Consider the following 17804-nt stretch of genomic DNA (forward strand, 5'->3'; position numbering starts at 1 on the left):
CGTAGATGGGGACCCCCAGTTTTTCGCTTTTTAGGATTTTGTCCTAGCTCTACAGTTTCATAATTCCATTTTCTGAGAGAGTTTTGAGTTTGAGTTTCTGAGGTCATCCCGAGCCAAGTTGAGAAATCATGTTCAAAATCATGTATAAGTGTTGTCAAAGTGCCTAGAGGGTTTGAAGGACGAAGATCGCAATTGCTTTGGGTCATTTTTGTCAACTTTCTATTTTTAGAAATTTTTGCTTTTTTGCTTTTTTTCTGCTTTTTTGAAAGTGGCATATGGGTTTTGTTCCTCAGGTCATTTCATCTCTGCCCTTGTTGTCGGAATTTGAAAATCCGTGTTGTCGGAATTTGAAAATCTTGTCTCTAGGTACAAAAAGCTAGGCTTCAAAATTTTTGCTTTTTTTGAGATTAGAGTTTTGTCCTTTTGGCCATATCATCAGTGCCCATGTCTTCAGATTCGAGAAATTTTGCTTCTAAGTATAAAAAGAAAGGGTTTTCTTTTTTGTTTTTTTCTAGAATTAGGGTTTTGATCTTCATGTCAAATTATTACTACCCATGTTCTCAGATTTGAAAAATTATGTCTTTAAGGGTAAAAAAGAAAAATGCAAACCCTAATTAGGGTTTTGTTCCAAAAGATCAGCCATATTATTAGTGCCCATGTTCTCAGATTTCGAAAATTAGGTCTCCAAATGCAAAAAGCAAAGTGGAAACCCTGATTAGGGTTTTGTTCTAGATGAAATGCTGAGGGTAACAGTGGGAAATGGCACATTGAAAATTTTGCCTAAGTTGAAGAAGTAAAAATGGCAGATGGTCAGTCAAGTCCGCCCAGGAATGTCAAGCATGGAAGATGTTTAGGTAGGATCAAGGTTCGCCAAGGCATAGGAAAGTTGTCGAAGACTTAGTCAGGGCCACCTTATGATCAAGCCAAATTGTTCGACAAACAGTAAACTCCTACTGAAGGTTAATTAACTCTTTGCAAGAGTTAGTCAAACTCCTACAGGCGGTTAATCAAGCAAAATCAAGTTGAAAATAAACTAAGGCATGGAAGTGTGAAGAGAGTTAGGAAGATGATTGTCCAAGGTTCGTCCAAGGCAACAAAACATGAGCACATGGCAAAGAAATCATCCAAGTTCGCCAAAGTTGGAAAAGCATAAGAACCTTCCAAGTTCGCCTAAGTTTAAAGATAAGACCAAAGCATGGAGTAAAACCAAACTGGCATGAGGATTTCCAAGTTGGCAATGACATGGCATGTGAAAGCAAAAAGATCAAGGTTCACTTGGAGTTTGAAATAAAGCATAATTACATGGCATTTTAAAAACAAATAAGGCCATCCTCAAATTCGCCCTCTAAGAAGAAAGCCAAGAAAGCATATCAAGAACCTTCCAGAGTTCATCAAAGTGAGGAAAGGATAAAGCAAGTAAAGCAAGTGACATGGCATTTGAAAGATTTAGAAGACATGTTTAGAAACTTTCTAAATCTGAAAAGATGAAAGACAATCTCAAGTTCGTCTTCTAGAAGGAAATCAATAAAGCTTCCCAAGTTTGCATATCTTGAAGAGGAAACAAAGCTAAATAAAGCACAAAGCAGAAAGCTTTCTAGAAATCGCATATAGGAGAAGCTTCTAAGGCTTCCAAAGAAGGAAGTAAATAAAACAAAGAAAGCATTCAGAATTCGCTAAGATTGAAGGAGTTTCTTCTAGAAGAAAGCAAGTATAGAAACTTCTAGAAACCGCCAAGCAAGTATAAGACATGATTTCACTTCATTAAAACTTCTTTTTGCTAAGCAAAGTTTGCATATTGTGAGAGCAGCATAAGCCTCTGTCCAAAATTCGCTAAGGTTGAGCAAAATAAGCAGCTTCCAAGCATGACAGAACCTGATCAGATTATCAGACTTCAAACACACATGACAAAATTTGCCATAAAGCATGTCTAAGGGTTTGAAAAACCAAACAAAATTGTTTAAGTCTGTCACAAACAGCAATCAAAGCAAGCAGTTTTAAGGTTCGCCAAGTTCAAGGAGATGAAGATGGGCATGAATAAAAGCAAATTCATTCATGGCAGGAAAAGGATATAATCTCCACCTTTGAACTCCGTCAAACATGTCCAAGACTCATCCAAGTTCATCATAGACAGCGAATTTAAAATTGGAAGTTCGATGAGCACAAAGACAAAGTAATATGTATTAGCATATTCCAATTCGCTTGCAAGGAAGAACATCTCCCATCTCTAAGTTCGTCTTGATCAAGGAGAAGATTATTGAAACTTGTCCAAGGATGTGGAAAGTCCGCCCTACCATATTCAAGGAAAAAGGTTATCCAAATTCGCCGAGGAAGAAAGTAATCCAAATTTGTCCAAGCAGTAAACTCCGATCCAAGGTTAATTGACTCCAATGAGCAGCTAGGGTTTAGCACATACAAACTCAGCAAGGAAAGAAGAAATAAAGTAAGAACAAAATTGTTTGAACTTCTTCCAACTTCGCCCTCTCAAGCCAAGGTTTTGTCCAATGTATTAAAGCACAAATCCAAACTTGTCCAAGGGTGTGTAAACTCCGCCTTGCCAAGAGGAAAGCATTCAAGCATGGAATTTGTCCCATAAAACATGGCATAACCTGATCCAAGTCCGCCTAGGGTTGGACACTAAACATGACACAAGATGAAACAAAGCTTGCCAAGAAGGCTCATGACTGTCCAAACTTTTCCAATCCACCAAGCACAAGGAGATGATTGCCCGAACTCTTTCCAAGGCATAAAACAGATTAAAAACAAATTAAGGGATGATTGTCCAAGAACATTCCAAGTCCAAGAACAAACAAATTGACATGGAGCATGCCAAGACAGGAAGATTGAAGTAAATTCCAAGACACAAACCCTAAAGCATGACATATCCACAAGACAAGACTAAAAAATTGTCCAAATCCTTGTCCAAACAAGTCGATCAAACTCAAAGATTCCAATTGTCCAAGCATAAATGGAATATGTGAAGATGCCTGATGAGAAATGAAAATTCGCTCATTGATCAGACATGAAGACAATTAATTTGCCATGCCAGGAAGACAAATTTTCGCAAATTACACATTAAATCAAGCACACAAGTTGGAAAATAATTTTCACATAAAAATAAATTTTTAATTATTTTCCAAAATTAAGATTATTTTCAAGGATTATTTTTCAACACTTGGAAATATTTTCAAAAATTCAACAATTTTGGAAATTAAAAGAAAGTTCTAGAAGATTGTTTGCTTTTTGGGCAAAAGATGGAATTTTGAGAGAGAAATAAAACTTTCCATTTTGGAAAGATTAAAGCAAAAAAACACAAAAAAAATAATAAAATAATTTAAAAACAAAAAAACACAAAAAACAAGAATAAAACTTCTAAATTTAAGAATCTTAGACTCTATATATTTTCAACCAATTCATTTTCACCATTCACTATTCAGGTTGAGAATTTGGAGAGCAACTGAAAAGAAGTTTTCTCTCAAGTTTGTGAATTTTTGATTTTCAAGAGAAATTTTTCAAGAAGTAAAATCTTTTAAAGTGTTAGAGGTCAAGAAATTGAGTGCTTTCTCTGATTTTAAGACAGATTTTCAGAGTTGAAGGTAAATTTCAGTCATTCAAAGATTCAATTTGACTGAATTTTCTTACCTTTTTGTCTTATTTTCCTCAATTTTGTTCAATTTCTTGGCCAAACCCTCCACTTTCAGTCTGCTTTTTCGCAGAAACTTAACCTTTTAACAGGCTGAAAGTGCAATTTTCAGAAAAGAGGATTAAAAATCAGAATTAAAATCTGAAAATAATATTAAGTTTTCATGTGTTTTTCAGGTGGATGACCAAGGAAGCACCAATGAAGTTTGCCAGCAATCCAAGGTCAAATCAAAATGGAGAAACATCACAGACACTGACCTCGGACATGTGGATATAGAAGAATTCAGAAAGAGAATGTATGGACATGGTGGACACATTCCTACACCTATTGCTCACAAGATGATGCAGAATGGAATTGTCTAGGCAGCTGGATTTCCACTAGCCAAGGAATGTGCCAAGCTGATAGTTGAATGTGCCTTGCACTATAACGCACAATCAAAAGAGATAATTGCACCAGATGGAAGAGTCTTGGATAATCTTTTAGAATTATCCATTCAAGAGACATTTGGCATACCAAGCCGTAGTAAGGCCACACACAAGACTAAGGAGCAAACCAAGAGGGTCTATGACAGTCAATCTGAACTCTGTGCTGCGAATGCTAACAAGTCTTGGTTAGAGAAGAAAAGACCTCAAGGGAAAGTGCCAAAGCATCTGCTATGTCCTTACTTCAAGGAAGAATATGGTGATATCATCCTGCTACTCAACAGAATAATGGGCAGTCCTAAAGGTGCACCATTCCACACATGGATGTATTATTTCATGGATGAAATCACCTCAGGAACCAAGTTATTTAATTGGTCCTGCATAATCAGCGACAACCTTTATGAACAGTTGATGAACTTGGAGAGGACGAAGACATTTTACGTGAGTTCTTACATAGTCTATCCACTGGCTGCAACGTATAGATATTCAGGACTGATTTGCAAAGGTACAGTTGGAGGTAGTGAGAATGAATTCCGGTCATATGATTGTTATCCTCAGCTGCAGCTTAAGGAGAAAAGTCATTTCAAATGGGCGAATGATGCGTTCTTCATGTATATCACAAGAACATTGCAAGGAGGTACTCATAAAAGACTTTCTCCTAAATCAAAAAGTCTAATCAGCAAGTACGGATCTTAGTTTATTCAGTTTCCAAAGTTCACTTATATCAGAATCCAAGGTTTCACTGGCTGTCCTTACCGATTGCCAATCTATCCAACCAACAAGATGGTCCTGTTGGAAGTTCTCAGACAATTAGAATCATATCAGAGCTTCAAGAGAATAAGACAAAAGGCTGCTATCTCTTTTCCATTCTTTATTGGAAACATGCTAGAATCTTGTCCTTCAGCACGAGCAGTTGAAACAGCTAGATTGGAGATGCAATGGTACTCTTTTACCTTTTACCAATCAAGGGCAAACTTTGATCCTCGTGACAATATTGAATTAGTGAATGGAGAAAGATCTAGATATAGGGTGGAGATAGAAGACTATTGGGTAGATGCTGCTGATGAGTATGCTGTCAAGAAAAGGATGTGGTCTAGGTTGCCAATTTGTTTAATCAGAATCACTAAACTTTTCCCTGTGCCAAATCAAGTGGAAGAAAGTGAAGAGTGCACTCGGCCACGCTTTGATGGGGATACGCTTCTCCCTCCTATCAAATGGTTAGAACCTGAACATGCTGACTTAGCCACCTTGATGCGACCAATAGAAAATTATTCCCATTGGTGGGTTGATAAACAGATCCAAAGGCTGAGAAGAAGAAATGTAAATTTTACTTATGATTTTATGGGCGAAGCAGAAGAATGTTCCTCAAATGCTGAAGCTTCTCAAGGTGCCAAACAAATTGAAGGTGCAAAACAAAAAGAAGTGGGAAGTTCTTCGAAAACTAAAGGAAAGACAATTGTGACTGAAGGACCTATTCAAAAGAAACAAAGGGTGGAACCATCTCGTTCTGCCGCATTTGCAAACATAGATGTATTGGCCATTGATCAGTCGTTGGTAGAAATGGAAATTCCCTCCCCAATCCATGAGGAGAATGTAGAATCAGTCCATCAAGAAGATGAACAACCACCATCTCCTACTGACACAAAAATACTAGAATCAAAAAATGAAATGGGTGTTGAAGAAAGAGAGTTTCAAGAGGGAATGATTTCCGCACTCCGGGGTATTGCACGTATAGAAAGCAACCAAAAAGTAGAAGGCATTTAGCAGTCCACTGTTCTTGATTGGCTAAGGGAGAGATTGAAAATAAAAACACAAGTAGTAGAAGAACAAGAAGAAGATGACATGACTGATTTCTTGGCCAGATTAGAGCAAATTGCAATAAAGAAGCCAACTAGAAGGTTTTCCACCATCCAGAGAGATGAAATAGGATGCAGGAAAGTACAAGATTGCAGTGCCAAAGGTAGACAAGGCAAAGAGAGATATTGGTCCCCATGAGTATGAGATTACCAACTTTGACTTGGAAATAAGCACGAAGACCCAAGTAAAAGAAGACCTAGACAATTTAGTTGCTTCCATGAAGGCAAGACTGGATAAGGAAGTAGGAAAGAAGAATGAGTACAAGAGGGAAGTTGAGCGCTTGAGAGATTACATTCAACATTTGACTACTAAGCCACTTGATCAAGCAATTCCAGAAGCTCTTCCGCTCTTGAATTCACAACAGGTAGTCAAAGGTTTTGAGGAAGAAGTATTGACAGCCAGAGAGACCAAAGATTGGATGGAAAGTACAAGAAAATAAGCAGCCATGTTTATGGAAGGAATATCATCAGCATATGAAGAAACCTCTTCTTTACTTTCCAGGATTGTGAACATGGCAGAAGTGTGGGCTGACTTCCAGGATATCCAAGATAGAATTATCTCGTGCCTTGGAGACTTGAAAGGAATCCCACCACAGGAATTGGTTGATGGAAAAATAATTGAAGTAGGGGCTGCCTATGACTTCAATAGTTGGCACTGGACGTTGGTTGCACGAAATGAAGTCTTGGAAAAGGTAAAGGTTGATGCTGATAGAATAGAAGAACAGATAAAGGCAATTCATGACAAGATTTTCCTTATAGTTGCATAGATACTTGGGAAAGAAACTATCCGAGAAAGGGATATGCAGTTGGAGAATCTGAAGGCTAGAACACAAGACATCTTTTTTTCCATCACAGGACCAGTCTTGAAGAGCAATTTGACAAAGGCATCGAACCTCCTGTCCATCAGAGATGCTTCTCAGAAACAAGAATTAGATTGGGAAATCACTTTTGCTCTATGTGCAGATGACTTGGAAGGATTAGAATTCAGGATCACCATGTTGCCACATGTCACAATGGAGGAAGTTGACCAAATTGTGTCCAGATTTATCGAATATCAGAAGAAAGGGGTGCAATCCTAAAAGATAGCATCTCGTGCCACTTGTCTCATTTGTAATAAATCTTGGATTTTATTTTGGGAAACCCTAATTAGGTTTAGGTTGTCTTAATCTTTACCGTTGATCTTAGATCGATCTCGGCCATTCATTTGTTTTTAGAAACTCCATATAAACTCATTCTCTCATTTCATTTCAATGTGGGGAGATTTGTGAAATTGTTGCTTAGAGCTATTTGCGTAATAAAAGTTCATTATCAGTATTGTCTTGAAATCTTTTTATTGCTAAATGGTTGCATATTCCCTTCAACACTTAGTTTAATTTTGCTTAAGTTATTTGCTTTGAAGTTGTTAGATGAATGATAGATTTGATAGTATAGATTGGTGAGATTTTGCTCATACTTTCTTTGGATGGATGATTTCCATTCAATGTGTAAAGTTATTCAGAGCTTTTGATGTGGATGTTTAACTTCTACTTGGAATAATATTGTTCAATTGTTGGTACTATTCCTAAGTGTGAAAATCATAAGCACAATACTAGAAGATTGCACGTACTTTGCGTAGTTGTCTCAAGTGTGGTGAAACAGAGTATTGTTATTAGTTTCACCTAGTCTACACCGTCTCTTGAATTCCAAGAATTAGTTAGAATTCCTAAACCCTATCCTCTTTTATCCTGTTTTGAAGCCTTAAACCAGAAAATCCAAAAAAACATAGAACACAAATTGTTAAATCTGCCTAAGTACAACTTAAATGACATAAGTTGACAATGTAAGTCCCCCTTGACATTTTCAGCGTACACTACCCAAGAAGCTATCCCACTAAAGTCGCTTGTTCGCACATATAGACCTTGGAATCGCCATATCTTCTTGCAATCTTAGCATAAGCGGTGGTTTTTCAGGAGAGGATAGAGTATCCTTGGGGTATTTTATTCTAATGTTCGGTATATGATAAAATGTACACCAACACCACCCAACCCTCTTCTCACTCATGTCCTTGTTTAGAAAGAAATCCTTGACACTTGCATGTGGAACTAAGAGTTGGATCCTGTTGTTAGACAACATGTGCCTAAACATTTTCAATGCTCTTACAACAGTGAGGACCTTCTTCTCTACATAGCTATACCTAAGCTCATAATCCTTTAATCCCCCACTGAAGAAGGCAATGGGTTGCTCCAAATTATCATTGTTCAGTTGTGTTAGGACAACTGAGATGCTGGATTATCTTCCGAAGGTATAGAGGATAAAATCGCTTTCATAGTTTGGATTGACAAGAGTAGGGGCTTGAGCAATTGCTTGCTTGATTTCTTCAAATCTAGCCTTCCCTTCCTTGGTCCAATTGAAAGCCAAACTTTTCTTTAGCATGGAGGTGAGGGGTTTTACCATGGTGGCAAGGTTGGGAATAAACCTCCTCACAAAATTGATCCTACCATGGAAACTCTGTAATCCTTTCTTGTGACTAGGGACTGGAAGGGAAAGAATAGCCTCCACTCGCTCCAGATCAATGGCTAAGCCTTCTTTAGGTACAATGTGTCCTAACAATCATTCTTGATTAGTAGCAAATACAAATTTGCTTGGGTTCAAGGACACCATATTCCCCGCATTTCATGAACACCTGCTCAAGATGATCAAAATGATTAACTACATGCTTTGAATATACGGTTATATCATCAAGGTATATAAGCACAAGCTTTGCTGATACACCCTTGAAAGCCATGTCCGTTGCTCTTTGAAACGTGGCACCTACATTGGTTAGCCCAAAATGCATCTTACAATAAGCATAGGTACCCCACTTAGTAGTAAATGCAGTCTTGTATTGGTGTGACTCTTGGACTATGTAATATCCCTTGGCTAATCTGACCCTGTTTCACTTGTTTGAACCCCAAGGAATATTGTCAAACACTTGGCATACAATGTTTGAAGCCGCTGTAGTGAATTCTTTATTTGTCTTCTTTAGGTTTGTAGGCTGCAAATGAAGTTATGGAAAGCTTCTAACAATGCAAAGTTGTTATAGAAATGATATACTAGCTGTTTTAGACCTTTCCACACATATGTAATGACTGAAATTAACTAGTACAGCTAGTTGACATTAAGACAAACACTTGTCATGCATCCCAATGTATACCTACAGCCATTAGGCATTTAAGCAAACAATTGGCATGAAAGCTAAGTGGCTGATCAATGTTGAATGTTACCATGAATGTGGAATATGCAAATTATATCTCCATTAAACATATGCAACCTCCAAGTATTTCATGATATAATCATAATAGAAAATGATGCAATGAAGTAATGATTTTCTAATACAATGACCATAGATAGAAAACCTGGTATTTCAATGGTTGCCTTGATATATTGGTTTGATTCTCCTCATATGCAAATCCCTTGTCAAATATATATAGCTGTTCAACCTTTCTAAATCCCCTTCTATAGAACTCAAACTACTGTAGCGCACTGTTCATGACACTGTTCATGCGCACTGTTCACGGCACTGTAGCGCACTGTTCACGGCACTGTTCACGCGCACTGTTCACGACACTGTAGCGCACTGTTCATGCGCACTGTAGTCTCTTTCAATCTGCAAACAAACTCTGAAATAAACCCTCCAATCAGCTCAATATTGACTTCTGAATGAAGCCAATTCTCACAAGCATAATCAGATGATATTGCACACCCTCTATATGCTGTTACAATGAAGAAGCCACGCTCTCCAATGCCGACAAGCCTTGAATCCTGCAGAAACCCTTGGTATTCTACACTTCAATGCTCCAGAAAAACTTCAATCAAAAACTCCAATCACATAATCAATCCCTCTTCTCTTCTTTTCAAAAGCCTTATATATATTTCCCATGAAGGTTCGATTTTCTCCAATAAGGCATTAAATCAATTAATGATATTAAATGACATTTAATGATATAATATTTTCACTTTGTCATTTAATATTTCACCTTGGTAAAAGAGCCACAATTAATTAATTAAATGGTCCCCCTTAATGATACTTGGACCCTTACTTAAGTTATAATATAAAATTATATTATAACTTAATAATATAAGCTCAAAACATTAATGTTTATTTAAACTAAATAAACATTAATATGTCCATTAATACTCAACATTTTTAAACGCCGTCTGAGCTGGGAGCTGACATGATGAAGCTGCATATGACCATACCCCTTTACTAAATATAGAAGGGGTCCATCTCTAACATCTCAAACTTACTATAAATAGTAAGTATAGCAAATGAAGTCCAAATGATACCAAATGAAAGCCAGATCGAAACACACTGAACTCTGGAGCTGATACAAGCCTCGGGAGACCCTCTATCCATACTCATTAGCCTAAGAGGGTCAGAATGATAGGCTAATCACCAAAAAACCATGTCTGCTAAAATGGGGACATTACAGTCCGCCCCTCCTGAAATTGCTTGTCCCCAAGCAATATCGACTGCAAAGAAACTCCTCCACCTGGATCCCAAATGAAGACCTGTGTAATGCCCCTGGTATTACCAACCAACTCCTGTAATGCCCACACCAAGGGCACAACTAACAAGACCTGCCAAACTAAATCAACCTCAACAATAGGTGTCACAAGAACATGAACATCAAGTGGAAGCAACTCTAAAAACTGACAATGGTTGCTTCCCAAAACTGTGCAAGATAAGCTGCCAAACATATCATCTAACACATGCGCAACTGAACTATGCATCTGAGACAAATCATGTACATGAGAACCTGAAATGAAACTACCAACGATGCACACCATGTACATGCAATGAAACCTACCAGGGAACACCAAGCAGAACTCGGATGCACACAAAGGATCGCTCAACATACTCGCTAGTGTCCCACATAGTATACCTGGATTCCAAATCCAGAGTAGAAATCTGCCATGTAAACCTCCCTCAGACTTTCGTTGCTCAACACTGATCGCCACTTCACCATGCGAGATGTGGTGAAGCCAACCCATGAGACCTATCCAAACTGCAACACCAACTCTGTCATCACCTGGATCCCAATGCAATCTATACACACATCCATCTGTACTGTGAAGATAGGAGTACCTGGAAACATCTGCTACGCAACATCTCTCCACAACCTCTGCTAAACCCTCATGGATGTGATATCCAACTAAACCATCATGCCCATTGTCACCATAGTCTCTCTGAAGCCATGTATCCAAAGATAGCCTCTGTGTCATAGGAGTAACAATCTCCTCCGGATACACATCAACATGATGGGAAACTGAACACTGCTCGAGCAAGTAGCCACCAACAATCAACTGAGTCGGGTACTTGCAACTGCTAGTTCCATCTACCTTAAATGGTAACTCTCCATCCCACAATGGATGGTATAATCCTGAAGCCAATCCACATCGATGCATCATCAAGTCCTCCACGTGTGGATCAAAAGAAAAGTGATGAGCACTCCTCACTATGTAGTTGCGATAAAACGCTCCAACCTCGGTCAAGGGCTCATCTCTAACAATACTGGAATCATGAGATGGCTCCAATCTCTGACCCCAAACACTTGATTGGGTAGGGGCTCTGGTAACCCTCTCTGCAAACCCAATCACAAAATCTCTATTAGGAAGCATTGTAGTCAGAGAACCTCGGATGAGAGTGTCCTTGGTGGCTCCAAACGGACCCGCTCGAAACTCAGGACTCTCAAGAAGGTACTCAATAAATGAATCTGTGCAGTAAAAACAATATAAGGCTGAGTCAACCTTATCCTCTAAGACCTGTAGCTGATCACTCTGACTCTGAGAAACAACAAGCTGGCGTCCAAAATCAGCTGCATGGGATGAAGTAACAGATTTGCTTCCAGGGGAGGGAAACAAATCTACATGAGAGCCATACTCCCAACCAGATGACACTATGCGAGTTCCATGTGAAGTGGATGGCGTAATGTCGCGAACTAACACACAACTCTCTGGAGAGTCCACCACTGCCACACAAGAGCTATCAACAATCTGACCTGTATCATTTGTCATAGCACTAACCTCGGGAGAACCTGATGCAACAAGTGGTTCTCTGCTACTCTCAACACAAATACTCATCCCAGCTAAGTCACCTGTACCTGCATCAGTGACGGATGTAACCACATCCTCAACATACCCATCACTACAACCCGTGGGTGTAAACTCATCACCAAGTGATGCTATAGGAAACTCAAGTGTATCCACAGATGGTGAAGACTGTGCTAAACTCAACGCCACGGTAAGTTCCTCAACCTGTGACTGTGACTCACGAAGGGCTGATTGAGTGCTCTCCAATGAGTCCATAGTCACCACAAGCTCATGGGTGAGCTCAACAACCTCCTCCTCCTTTCCCTTTAGTGCATCGTAGCAAGTGCAATCCCACTCGAGAAGATAATCCCTATTAGCAAGTAACTGCAAGTAATTCTGTTTCATTATCCCAATAGCTGCTCGGAGTGCATGGAATTCTGCTAGGGAAAGGCTACTATCACCGTGCTCATATGTCTCAGGAGTACTCCAACCAAAGGTCGCCAACATTTGTCGAGCGACATCAAAATGCTCCAAAGTTGTAGCAATCATATCATCATTAACCTTCAACTGCCCAGCCAGATGATGATACCCCTGTGACTCATTCTTTCCACCCAAATCTGCACTATGGTATGAAACTGAATCAACATCACTCACCTCGTGATCAACAACATCATGCGTGCAATCAATTGTGCACACATCAATATCTAAGGTACTGCTGCTATGTACCTCGTAGGATGGCTCAACTGGCAAGGTAGAAGTTGTTGTTATGACAATATCTTCACACACTTCCACTTCCAATGCAACTACATGGCCATCCAAATCATGATTCTGGGATCCTATGCCAAAGCATGAATCTTCAAACTTGTTCTCTAAGGTCTGATCTGAAAAATCAGACTCTAAATGACATGAATCCACATCACACATTACCCCATTAGTACCCAAATCTCGAGTACCTTTATGCGGCAACTTAATAGAAGCATCTTGCACATGTGTAGTCACTGCTCTCTCATGCTGATGCAAAATTTCATCACTGCTGTCATGTAGATCAGAACTCTTATGAGCCAAAATTCCCATGCAATCCTCATTCTTGACACTTGTATCACGAGTGCCAATACTCAAGGTCACTCCCACAACACTTTCTGAACTTTCCACGACTTTCAAATCATCATTACGCTCAAGTGCAAGGCTGCTGTCATGAAAATCAGACTTGTTATCATGACTGTTAACAACTTCTTGAGTGCCAATAATCACCACATTCTCTTCAAGTTTCACCCTTTTATCCTTAAAAATTGATGTCATATACCGAGCAATTCTATCAAGTTTTGCAGGGTGTGAAATCAATTCATCCAACTTCTTCTGGTTTTGTTTTAACTTTTCCAATGAGGAATATACTTGCTTCCTATTCTGGTCCAACTGATTCTGGGTACTTGAAGTAACCATGATTAACTAGCTGAATCAATCTACCCAACAGGTTGGCAGGAAACCGCTCTGATACCACTGTAATATCCCTTGGCTAATCTGACCCTGTTTCACTTGTTTGAACCCCAAGGAATATTGTCAAACATTTGGCATACAATGTTTGAAGCCGCTGTAGTGAATTCTTTATTTGTCTTCTTTAGGTTTGTAGGCTGCAAATGAAGTTATGGAAAGCTTCTAACAATGCAAAGTTGTTATAGAAATGATATACTAGTTGTTTTAGACCTTTCCACACATATGTAATGACTGAAATTAACTAGTACAGCTAGTTGACATTAAGACAAACACTTGTCATGCATCCCAATGTATACCTACAGCCATTAGGCATTTAAGCAAACAATTGGCATGAAAGCTAAGTGGCTGATCAATGTTGAATGTTACCATGAATGTGGAATATGCAAATTATATCTCCATTAAACATATGCAACCTCCAAGTATTTCATGATATAATCATAATAGAAAATGATGCAATGAAGTAATGATTTTCTAATACAATGACCATAGATAGGAAACCTGGTATTTCAATGGCTGCTTTGATATATTGGTTTGATTCTCCTCATATGCAAATCCCTTGTCAAATATATATAGCTGTTCAACCTTTCTAAATCCCCTTCTATAGAACTCAAACTACTGTAGCGCACTGTTCACGACACTGTAGCGCACTGTTCACGGCACTGTAGCGCACTGTTCATGCGCACTGTAGCGCATTGTAGTCTCTTTCAATCTGCAAACAAACTCTGAAATAAACCCTCCAATCAGCTCAATATTGACTTCTGAATGAAGCCAATTCTCACAAGCATAATCAGATGATATTGCACACCTTCTATATGCTGTTACAATGAAGAAGCCACACTCTCCAATACCGACAAGCCTTGAATCCTGCAGAAACCCTTGGTATTCTACACTTCAATGCTCCAGAAAAACTTCAATCAAAAACTCCAATCACATAATCAATCCCTCTTCTCTTCTTTTCAAAAGCCTTATATATATTTCCCATGAAGGTTCGATTTTCTCCAATAAGGCATTAAATCAATTAATGATATTAAATGACATTTAATGATATAATATTTTCACTTTGTCATTTAATATTTCACCTTGGTAAAAGAGCCACAATTAATTAATTAAATGGTCCCCCTTAATGATACTTGGACCCTTACTTAAGTTATAATATAAAATTATATTATAACTTAATAATATAAGCTCAAAACATTAATGTTTATTTAAACTAAATAAACATTAATATGTCCATTAATACTCAACATTTTTAAACGCCGTCTGAGCTGGGAGCTGACATGATGAAGCTGCATATGACCATACCCCTTTACTAAATATAGAAGGGGTCCATCTCTAACATCTCAAACTTACTATAAATAGTAAGTATAGCAAATGAAGTCCAAATGATACCAAATGAAAGCCAGATCGAAACACACTGAACTCTGGAGCTGATACAAGCCTCGGGAGACCCTCTATCCATACTCATTAGCCTAAGAGGGTCAGAATGATAGGCTAATCACCAAAAAACCATGTCTGCTAAAATGGGGACATTACAGACTAAAATCTGATTGTAGCCTGAATACCCATCCAAGAATGAAAATCTTTCTGAGCCACTAACCTTTTGTAGAATTTGCTCCATGGAGGGAAGGGGATAATGATCCTTAAGGGAGGCTCTATTGAGGTCCCTAAAGTCTACACATAGTTTGATTTCCCCATTCTTTTTCCTTACAGGGACAAGGTTAGGCACCCAAGAGGAGTGTTTGATAGGGAAGATGATATTGGCTTCTATGTGTTTGGTTAACTCCTTCCTCATTAGTGGCTCAATTTTGGGGTTTATTGACCTTTGCTCTTGTCTAATTGGTTTTGCATCTGTGTTTAGTTCTATAGTATGCTGGGCTAGGCTAGGGTCAAAACCCTTCAAATCTTCATAATTCCAAGCAACTATGTCATCATATCTTTGACAAAGCTTAACAAAGGCTTCTTGTTCGGTTGAGGAACATACCTTTCCCAAATCTAGTGACCTATCCTTGGCAACAACAATTAGCTTATAATCACCCTTCTTTGCAGCCAAGTTCATCTTCTTTTTTAGTTGATCATCCGAGTTGAAAATGCCTTCCAAGGTAACTAGACCTTTAGGCAACTAGTTGGAGTTGAGTTGCATGATCTGATCTCCATATTGGTCTTGCAACATAGATTGATTTTTAGCAGAAAATTCTGCTTCATTTTGCAAGAAATTGGCAATTTGCTGATCACTTTTGAATACTTGGCAATTTGCTTGATTGATAGCAGGCCTTACAACAAGCCTGATGTGTTGTTCCTTCCTGCTTGCAACATGCGTTGGTATGTCAAATTGAGCACCAACTGTTGCAAAGAAGGTAGGGAGGTCAATGACTGATATGTCTTGTAAGACAGTGCAACCATGGCATGCGTGCAAAGTTAACTTCAAATTTTTAACAACCCCTACTATCTTAATAGAAGTGCCATCCAATTGGACAACCCCCTTAGTCACATGTTCATATTCTATACCAAGGAGGTCAAATACCTTCTTAGGCATGATTGAGCTGCTAGCTCCCGAATCTATCATGCAATTGTGAACTAATTTAATTCGCTATGGTTAAAGAGAGATAGAAGGGGGAGGCTTACTGATCGTGCTTGAATCTTCTTCCTCCTTCGGTTGTACCAAACTGGTGGAGACTGCCTTCTTGCTGACTGCTGCCTCATCACTTGATTGGTTGATGTCCTTCAATGCCTTCTTAAGCAAATCCCTTTGAGATGGAATGGAAAGGGTCTCCCACGTAGTGACATTGAGATTGGCTTTCTTCATTTGGTCAACTATTTTGAAAGGAACACCGACTGATTTTGAAAGCGCCTTTGAAGCTATAGGGTCTATCTTTGTTCTTGGGGTGTCCTGGGCCTCCTCTTGCTCTCTTGAATGGTATTTCAACTTGTATCCTGGATAGCTACTTTGGGTGTTGGAGCTTGGGTTGATGTTGAAGGTGAGGCAACTTCCATTGCTATCCTCTTTGACCTTGTGTATTGTAGCGTAGTATCACCATTTGTATGGTTTATACCACAAAATTTTGCCTCTTGCGGATTGACAAAAGTAGAATCTCCTTGTATGTGAGCCTGATTGCCAACACTTGGCTGATTTTGACCATATCGCTGGCCGGAGGTGGTTGGCTTATTTTGCACTACTAGAGCTTGGACAAACTCTCCATTTTGGCATGCATCTTGATTATGTGGCTGATTGCATGGTTGACACCAATCTTGCTCTTGGGCGAGATCGTTCTGCATTGGAACTATTGCCTTTGAGTTAGTTGGAGTTGTAGGGTTCAAACTATTCAAGGGCCTGGCATGACTCCATTGGTTTTGCCCTTGAAAAGGTTGCCTATTTTGCTGGTAATTCTGATTTTGTGCTTGATAAGGCCTACGTTGCTGAGCCTATTGCCTCTTTAGTGTCACCAACTCATTGCCAAAGTTCTGCAATAGAGTCTTGACCTCGTAGAGCTTGTTTGAGGATGAAGTGGATGTGGATGGATGCCCTGTGGACGCCATGGGGATAGGAGCCATGGTGGGCTGTTGAGTAGGAGCTTCTAGGAATAGAGGCATTGGCGGCCTTGGAGCTATCTTCTTAGCCTGTATCAAACAATTTTCTTCCCTTATGGCTATGTCATACGCATCTAGTAGAGAGGTTCCTCCCATTGATTGTATCATGACAACTACATCACTATTAAGAGCTCTTAGATAATACAAGAAGGCATGATTGGGAGATGACTTTACTAGAGCTGCGATTCTATTCCATGTATCTTTTTTTATCTTCTTCTTTTGGAGTATATCATTTTTCATAATCTGAGTTGAGGAATGCTACTATATTCTTGTTACATATGTTTATCAAATTCTTCTTTCACATTGTATAATTGGCTCAACGCACTAGAGAATCCTAGCTTGTATGTGCTTAGCTGCATCTCAGTTGGAGTGAATGAGGTGTTAATGCACTTATGAGATTCATGAACTGCTTCTTGATAAGAATGAATGAAGCGTTCATGTACATATACTTCTCACTAACTCTACTTTAGCCAACTGATAGTTGTCTATATATGTGTGGTTGAAGAGCAGTTTTCATCCACTTAACATCATTATAAATCTATTTATTCCACATTTAGTGCATCAACAGTTTTGGTGGCTATCACTTGTATAATTGTATTCTCTGATATTCTATGTATGCCCATTTTAGTTTCTCTTGCCATTTACTTTCTGCAGTTTTTGAAGTTATATCATTACCAAGTTCTACCAGGAAACTAACAATGTCATTCTTAAATATAGTTTTCCTTGATATGTTAATTTGATATTTTTGGGGTTGTGCTT

At 38.8% G+C, this 17804-nt stretch overlaps 1 protein-coding gene across 4 annotated transcripts in view; it reads left to right on the forward strand.

Annotated features, from left to right (window-relative positions):
- The window catches only part of LOC131051110 (protein MALE DISCOVERER 1), a 131310-nt gene that overhangs the window by 15638 nt on the left and 97868 nt on the right, over positions 1–17804 (forward strand). The gene's annotated exons all lie outside the window — the stretch shown is intronic.

Source organism: Cryptomeria japonica, chromosome 3 (genome assembly GCF_030272615.1).
Source record: "Cryptomeria japonica chromosome 3, Sugi_1.0, whole genome shotgun sequence".
Classification (NCBI taxonomy): domain Eukaryota; kingdom Viridiplantae; phylum Streptophyta; class Pinopsida; order Cupressales; family Cupressaceae; genus Cryptomeria; species Cryptomeria japonica.